The sequence below is a fragment of the Monodon monoceros genome, unplaced genomic scaffold, assembly GCF_005190385.1.
Source record: "Monodon monoceros isolate NGI ecotype Baffin Bay Population unplaced genomic scaffold, NGI_Narwhal_1 Super_Scaffold_13, whole genome shotgun sequence".
NCBI classification, from domain to species: domain Eukaryota; kingdom Metazoa; phylum Chordata; class Mammalia; order Artiodactyla; family Monodontidae; genus Monodon; species Monodon monoceros.
Genome location: NW_021703769.1, coordinates 84,361,385 through 84,369,823, shown reverse-complemented (window position 1 = coordinate 84,369,823; position 8,439 = coordinate 84,361,385).

Sequence of the window (8,439 nt, the reverse complement as noted above, 5' to 3'; positions counted from 1 at the left end):
ATATAGAAGGCTTTTCACCTGAGGAGGCTGTGAGAGCAGTGCACACACCCCTCAAGTGTGCCCAGTCCCCTCGTGTCTCCTCACAGGAGGACCTGAGACAGCATGCACATTTACCTCAGATGTGACCGTTACCACAGTTCCCCTCACCTGAGGCCGTTACTGAAATGCACGTGTTCCTCAAATGTGACCGATCACCAGGTGTCTCCTCACTTCAACAAGCTGAGGGAGGCTGCACTTTACCAACAGCACAGGTCCCATAACTTGAGGAGGCTGTTACTGAATTGGACGTGTTCCAATTCAGAACGTGGTGACTAGTCACCACGTTCTCCTCACCTAAGGAGGCTGTGACAGAATCGCGCATGTTCCTCAAACATGACCGGTCACAACGTTCGTCCTCACCTGAGGAATCTGAGAGAGTGTGTACATTTATCTCAGATGCACCCATACCAAAGACCCCTCACCTGAGGAGGCTGTGAACAGCATGCACATTTACCTCAGACCTGACCTTTACGAAAACCTCCTCACTTGAAGAGGCTGTTACAGCATTGCACGTGACTCTCAGACATGAGCAGTCACCATACGCCTCCTCACCTGAGCAGGCTGTTAGGGTGCTGCAGGAGTAGCTCACACTCGATGAGTCACATTGTGTCTCCTACTCGAGATTGTCACAGCACGGACACGTATGACGAGGCACCACTTGTCTCCTCCCTTAAGGAGGCCGTGGCAGCATGCACATTTACCTCAGACCTGAGCGATATAGAAGGCTTTTCACCTGAGGAGGCTGTGAGAACAGTGCACACATCCCTCAAGTGTGACCATTCAGAACATGACTCCTCACCTGAGAAGTCTGTGACGGCATATGCACATTTACCTCAGAACTGACCAATCACCACACTTCTCCTCACCTCTGGATTCTGAGACAGCATGCACATTTACCTCAAACATTACTGTTACTACAGGTCCCCTCACCTGAGAAGGCTATTACTGAATAGCATGTGTTCTGAAAAAACATGACCAGTTACCACAGGTCTCCTCACCTGAGGAGGCTGTAACAGTGTGCACGTTTACCCCAGACCTCATAGATATAAACGGCTTCTTCACCTGAGGAGTCTGTCACTGCAGGCACCTTTACCTCAGATATGACCGATACCACAGCTCTGCTCACCTGAGGAGGCTATAACTGAATTGCACGTGTTCCTCACACGTGACCAATCACCACGTGTGTCCTCACCTGAGCAAGCTGAGAGAGCATGCACGTTTACCTCAGACCTAGCAAATCACCAGATGTCTCCTCCCTTAAGGAGGCTGTGGCAGCGTGCACCTATACCTCAGACCTGACCCATGTGAAAGGCTTTTCACCCGAGGAGGCAGTCAGAGCAGTGCACACATCCCTCAAATGTGCCCACTCACCACAGGTGAGTCCTCACACGTAGTCAGTCACCTCGCGTCTCATCACTTGAGGAGACTGAGAGAGCTCGTACATTTACCTCAGACGGACCGATACCACAGGTTCCCTCACCTGAGGAGGCTGTGAACAACATGCACATTTACCTCAGAAGTGACAGATATCAAAAGCTTCCTCCCCTGATGAGACTGTTACATCATTGCACATGATTCTCACACATGACCAGTGAACATAAGTCTCCTCACCTGAGGAGGCTGTTACAGCGTCGCCTGTGCAGATAACACGTGACGAGTCACCAGTGTCTCCTCACTTGAGGAGGCCGTGGCAGCATGCACGTTTACCTCAGACCTGACCGATATAGAAGGCTTTTCACCTGAGGAGGCTGTGAGAGCAGTGCACACATCCCTCAAGTGTGCCCAGTCACCAGGTGTCTCCTCATCTGAGGAGTCTGTGACAGAATGCACCTTTACCTCAGATAGGCACTATACCACGGGTCCACTCACCTATTAATGAAGGGGGATGTGTTCCTCAAACGGGACCAGTCACTAAGTGACATTTACCTCAGACGTGACCCATATCAAAAGATTCCTCACGGGCTTCCCTGGTGGCGCAGTGGTTGAGAGTCCGCCTGCCGATGCAGGGGACACGGGTTCGTGCCCCGGTCCGGGAAGATCCCACGTGCCGCGGAGCGTCTGGGCCCGTGAGCCATGGCCGCTGAGCCTGCACGTCCGGAGCCTGTGCTCCGCAGCGGGAGGGGCCACGGCAGTGAGAGGCCCGCGTACCGCAAAAAAAAAAAAAAAAAAAAATTCCTCACCTGCTGAGGCTGTTACAGCATTGCACGTAGCTCACACACGATGAGTCACTACCTGTTTCCTCACTTAAGGAGGCTGTGACAATGTGCACATTTACCTCAGACCTGATGAATATAAAAGGTCTCTTCACCTGAGGAGGCTGTGACAGCATGCGTATTTATCTCAGAATTGTCTGATACCACACTCCCCTTAAACTGCGAGTCTGTGATATCAGTGTACGTGTCCCTTCGTCACGACCAGTCACCGCGCGTCTCCTCACTTGTGGAGGCTGCACAGTGTGCCCGTGGACCTCACAGGTAACTGCTCACCACACTCCTGTCAACGGTGGAGCTGTGACAGCAGTGCACGCGTACCTCAGACGTGACAGTTCACCACACGTCGCCTCACCTGAGGTGGTGTACAGCATATGCACCTGTAACTCAGAGTCGAGCGATACCGCACGCCCCTTCTGCCGAGGAGGCTGAGACAGCAGTCCCCGTGTTTCTCAGACATGAGCGCTCGTCGCACATCCCCTCGTCTGTCACGGGAAGGGCAGCAGTGCGTGTGCCTCCCGCATGACTTAGCTTGCCTCAGCAGCCTTTTTGGCCACTGACTACTTAAGTGGACAGCACAGGTCTAGAACCTGATGAAAATCGTGCACGCTTGTTCTTTCACTCAAAAGCAGGTTTGCTTGGTTTATTTAACTTCTAGCCAAACCTCTTCCTAGCAGATTTGTAATTTTCCAAATTTGCTAGCCCTATCATGAAATTACGAGTTTACCACAATATTGGGTGTCCTGCGTGTTAACCTTAAAACACGAGACACACGTTTGTCACTGTGCCAATGGCCCTCCATTTCTCCCTCTTCCCCCTTCTCTTATTGTCTTGTTTTTGTATCTTGAGGCAAGAACACCCATGTGTCTGGGTATCTGATCAATCCCAGTGAGGGTTTAAGTCACATCAGCACCCACGTTCATGTGATCCTCGCCCCAGCTTAGGAGGCCCGTGTCGCCTGAATCCTTTCTGGGAATAGGAAACTCCCTCTGACATCGTGACACCATTTTCTCACTACTGACCCAGCATACAACCAAGCTGTCCGTAAGGATGTGTATAAATCAACATTCGGCTTAAAGACCACCAGGAATTGCTGGGCCTGTGCGGGAAGTTCTTCCTTATGTCTAACCCTGGTCCCTCTTGCTGTACCTTTAAGCCATTCCTTTATGTGACTGTTTCAGAAAAGGTTAAGAGTCTCCCATTTTATGCCCTTCTTTTTAAGGGTTCTTGGGGAAACGGTGTCAAAGGTGTTTACAAAGGTTGTGGCCAGAAGCTCCCAGACCAGAGTAGGGTGAGTAACAGCCAATTGTGCATAGTTGATTTAAACAATGTTTCTTTAAACATGAGCGATGGGAAATATTCCACAAGGATTCCCTGATCCTAACGGCATGTGTTCACCATAGTGGAGACCTTGGCTGAAGGGGTCCTGGGGGACAGGCCTGGTGTTATGAGAGGAGCAAAGGCCAGGACAGACTCAGAAGCAAGGCCCCAGGCTGGGGAGGTGAAGTCCCAAAGGCCCAGAAGGTGGCCGCGGCGTGGGCAGGGCTGGAAGGGGCAGGAGTCCACACCGGTCTTGAACTGAGTCTGGCAGGAGACTGAGGCCGAGGCCCGGGTGTCCACCCCAGGCAGGGACCAGCCAGCCACCCTAGCTGGGACTCTGGCTTTGCTCTGAGGTCTTCCCATCCCCCCCAGCGTCTACAGACAGCGGAGGCTGACGTCACAGCCCACGGTCCCCCAGCCACCCCCGCAAGCATCAGGGCGGCAGCGCCACGAGGCCAAGAAGACCAGTGTACAGACGGGGGCGGGCAGGCTGCAGAGGATAAACTCGGGTACCGGGGTCTCTCTCTGCCCCGAAGTTGGGATTTGAGAGACAGGGGCTCTGGCAGGGACGCGTCGGGGGCAGCCCGCCCCACGCCCAGCCTCCTGCGGCCCTCTGCACCAGGTCCCGCAGCTGCCCCGTAACTGTCTCGCCAGCCACCTTCAGCAGAGGGAGCCCTTCCCAAAGGCCTCAGCCCTTTCTTGGGGCCATTCCGATCATGGGCGCTCTTCCCAGGATCACCCCACGCCACGGTCTCTGCTCTGGGGGCACGTTCTGCGGGCTGGGACACCCGGGTATCGCCCCGCAGGTCAGGCTCAGGCTGTGGAAGCCACTGGGGTTACCGGAATGCGCTAGTGAGAGGCAGGGAAGACTGTCCCAACCCCAGGTGATAGCTGAGGTTCTCCAGAGAAAGAGAGCCAAAGGGGTGTGGGGGGTGTGTGTGTGTGTGTGGACACAAAACAGGGAGGGAGAGAGAGAGAGAGGCTGAGATGCACCTGAGGAAACCGGCTCGCGTGGCTGTAGGAGGAGGCAGGTCTGAGTCTGCAGGGCTGGCGGGAGACCCAGGGGAGAGCTGACGCCGCAGCCTGGAGTACGAAGGCCAGCCGCAGCAGAGTTCCCTCTTCAGGGGCTCTCCCAGGGGACCTCGGGCTTCTTCCTCTTTCCACATTCAGCTGCTTGCATGAGGCCCACCCACATCATGGAGGGTCATCTGCTGCCCTCCAAGTCTACTGATTTACAAGTTGATCTCGGGCTTCCCTGGTGGTGCAGTGGTCGAGAGTCCGCCAGCCGATGCAGAGGACGCGGGTTCGTGCCCCGGTCCGGGAGGATCCCACATGCCGCGGAGCGGCTGGGCCCGTGAGCCATGGCCGCTGAGCCTGCGCGTCCGGAGCCTGTGCTCCGCAGCGGGAGGGGCCACGACAGTGAGAGGCCCGCGTACCGCAAAAAAAAAAAAAAAAAAAGTTGATCTCATCTACAAAATACCTTCCCAGCAACATCTAGACTGGCATCTGAACAAACAGCTGGATACCGTGGGCCTGGCCAGGTTGATGCACACAATGAACGCTCTTGCTTCACAAGCCCTGGCCAGCCTGAAGAGGGACACTGGTCACTGCACACAGGGGCTCCCAGGGAAACTCTCCCATCCCCCACTGCGATCTCAGGTCCCTCTCGACACCCCAGTAATGCAGAGAGGAAAACGTTGCTAATTGTTGGGAGCAAGATAGAATTGTCAGGGTACATGAAACCAGCCATGTAAATGGGGAACCCAAAAGTAGAGGTTCCATTTGCATTAGGATTGAATAAGCTTCAGTCACTTTTTCAAGACAGAAAAAAAAAAAATCAAAACACAAAACCAGAAAAGCTCTGAGCGCCACCCTGTGTGAGCTGCCTCGTCACCTTCCTTCGTTGTGCTTCTGGCACTCGAGGCAGTTTTCAAACTGGAGGCCTCATCCCTCACTTTCAGGAGCCGCCTTGTTTGGAGGTCGTGGGGTCAGCCACAGCCCCTGGTGGCAGAGCCACACCCCCTGGTGGCAGAGCCACACCCCCGGGTGGCAGGAGCCACACCCCCAGGTGGCAGGAGCCACCCTGGGCAGAGCACGTCACGGAAGGGAGGTGGCGGCCTTCATGTCTCGTGGCACTAGTGGGAGGTGGGGCGTCTTTGCCCTTGTGTGCGCCTGGCACGTGAGGCACCCCATGAGCGTGTGAACTGCACCCAGAAGGCCGCGGCCTGGCCACCTCCTCGTAATGCCTGCTGTCAAGGAAGACGTGTTAGGGGCTTCCTTGAAGCCATGTTTTCCGCTCTGGAGGAGTGTGTGGAGGTGGAAACGTGGGTCCCATTTATCTTCAGGGCCTCTGCCGGCTGCTTTCTGCAGATCCGCTGTGTGGGCACCGTCCACTGCCCACTCCCCTCACCTGGAGGGAAGTGCCGAGGCCACCACAGGGAGGGACGCCTTCTGCTTTGCTGTCCTGGCCCCAGAGCCTGGGAAGGGCAGAATTTGCTGATTGCTCCCTTTTATCTGCTCTCTTTCTTCCGTGATAATAGAACCCCAACTTTTAGCTGGCCACAGCTCCCAAAATACTCTGTCTCCCAGCTTCCTTTGCAGCTGTGTATGGCCCCCTGACTAAGTTCTGATCAACGGGATATAAACCAGAAGTGGCTGCTTCCAGGACTCTTTATCATAAAGGATAATAAGCATGTTCCTCTTACCTCTTTTCTTCTTCACTTCCTCAATCCTGCTGCCTGGAATTTGAATGTGATGGTTGGAACTCTAGCCACCATCTTGGGGCCATGAGGGCAGAGGCCACACCCTACAGACGATGGAGTGGGAAGTTGGAAGGAGACTGGGTCCTCAGGGAGCAGAGATGTCTCTCAGCATTGTTATTACATCCTACCACCAGACTTTAACCTGAGAGAGAAATAAACATCCATCCAAAGCCACTGTGGTTGGTGCCCCTGATCCCAAGTGACACATAAGGGGAAGCTCAGGCAGTTGGCAAGTCATGGCTGGAGAAGATCCTGGTGCTTTTGTGGAGTGACCACGGGCGATTAGAGATGGCAGCGTGGTGGCGCAAGGCCGGTCTTTCTACACTCTGTCTTGAGTCAGGTGAGAAAGTTGGCCAAGAAAGAGAGCTGGTGGATCTCGGGGGTAGGGTCTTCACTGTGAAGCTGTGGAGTGGCCCATGCATTAGAAGATGCAAACTTGTCTTTCCCCAGTTACCAACGCTTGCAAACCTGGGCCCACCATGCCATGCACGCATTTTGGAGCTGTTAGTTCTCTTGACCAAATTTGTGGCATCAAATTGCCTTCGATGGCCCCACCCAGAGCCTCCTCCTCCCTCGTCCAGCGCACGATGGGTGCCTGGATGGGCAGCCTCCTTGGCGTGGCCGCCCCGCTCTGCGCTGGGGGCTGTGTCCACGGCTGCAGCTCTGGAGCCCCTCGCACTGCTCTCTGAGTTTCAGTTTTTTTCAGCTGTACAATGGGGACGCGGTTGAGACCGCGCCCTGCAACATGGCAGAGCTGCATCCCATGCTTGCATTACACGTAGGACAAAGTCGGGGGGCTCGACATTACCCTTGAAAACCTCTCACATCACCTACATGGCGCCGCACTCATTTTGCTTGAAAGGCCGGCCCTTTAATGTAATGCAGCAAACGTGACTCAGGAAGGCAGCAGAGGAGGTGTGGGTGTTCCGGCAACTTTAAGAGAACTAGCAGGTGCTATCGGGCACTGGTGCTTTGACGGAGGACGTGTGATGACCTCTGAACTGCCCCTCACGCCTGTGGCGTGGACCCTATCCTGGGACCTCACCCAGGTCCTGGCATCTTGTACAGGGTAGAGGCTGAACGTGCAAACGAGGTGACTCCACTGGGAATGTCCTGTGATTATCACTGTGGTTGTTCTGAGGCTTCGTTGCAAGAGGAGAGAGATGGGCAAGGAAGTAGAGCCCTTTGGCAAATGGTGGAGAGGACTATAGCCGAGTTTTCCCGGGGAGGAGAGGCAGAAGGTCTGGGTGGCCCAAGTGTAGGGAGTGAGCTTCCCAACTTGGAGGTGTGCAAGCAGGATGAGCCCCCTCGTTAAGAGCATCTTGTTGGTGACAGATGCCACCAGGTGGCAGGAGGTTTAACATCTCCCAGGCTCCTTCCTGAGAACAGCTCATTCTAATTCTGCAAGGAGGCTCGTCCTTTCTGGTTTTGCATAGATCATCCTGTGTGGGGATCATCTGGACTCAGCCAGTGGCTTCCTCTCCAGGGGTCCCCAGGCTTCCTGTCCGTACCCCCAGGGTAGCCTTGAGCACATCGATTTGGGGGGCTGGGTTTTGCTCTTCCAGCTTCTCAAGCCAGACCAGGGTCCCCTCTCCCTTCCCTTTGGGGGCTCTTGCTGCCCTCAGAATGAAATGTAGCCTCTGTGGCATCTGGGCCCTACTGGCCATTCCAGCGGCCAGGAGGGTAAAGCAGAAGGTGGCAGAGAGGGTTTGCCAGGATTGGGGGGTGGGGGGAGGTGCAGGGACTTGGTGTGGTGGACCCCTGGGGTGAGGGTACCCACTTACAGCACCTCTGACGCTCCCACCTCCAGCCTGCACCCCTTTTCCTGAGTTCAAGATGCAAACATCCAACTGTTTCCCTGATGCGTGTGCTGTCACTCTGCACGCAGAATACCAGGTTCACAAAATTCGCTCCCCAAACTGTTCTCCTCTGGGTATAGTGGCACCACCACCCACTCAAATGCCCACCTAGAAATCGGGCATCACACTCGACCCCTCCCTCCCCTTCTCCCTCCATCAGCCTACCCTCTCCATTCTGTCCCCCCTTTCCCAAATCTCTCTCGATCATCCTTTTGCCCCCACCTCCTTTCCTACCACCATCTGAGCCTA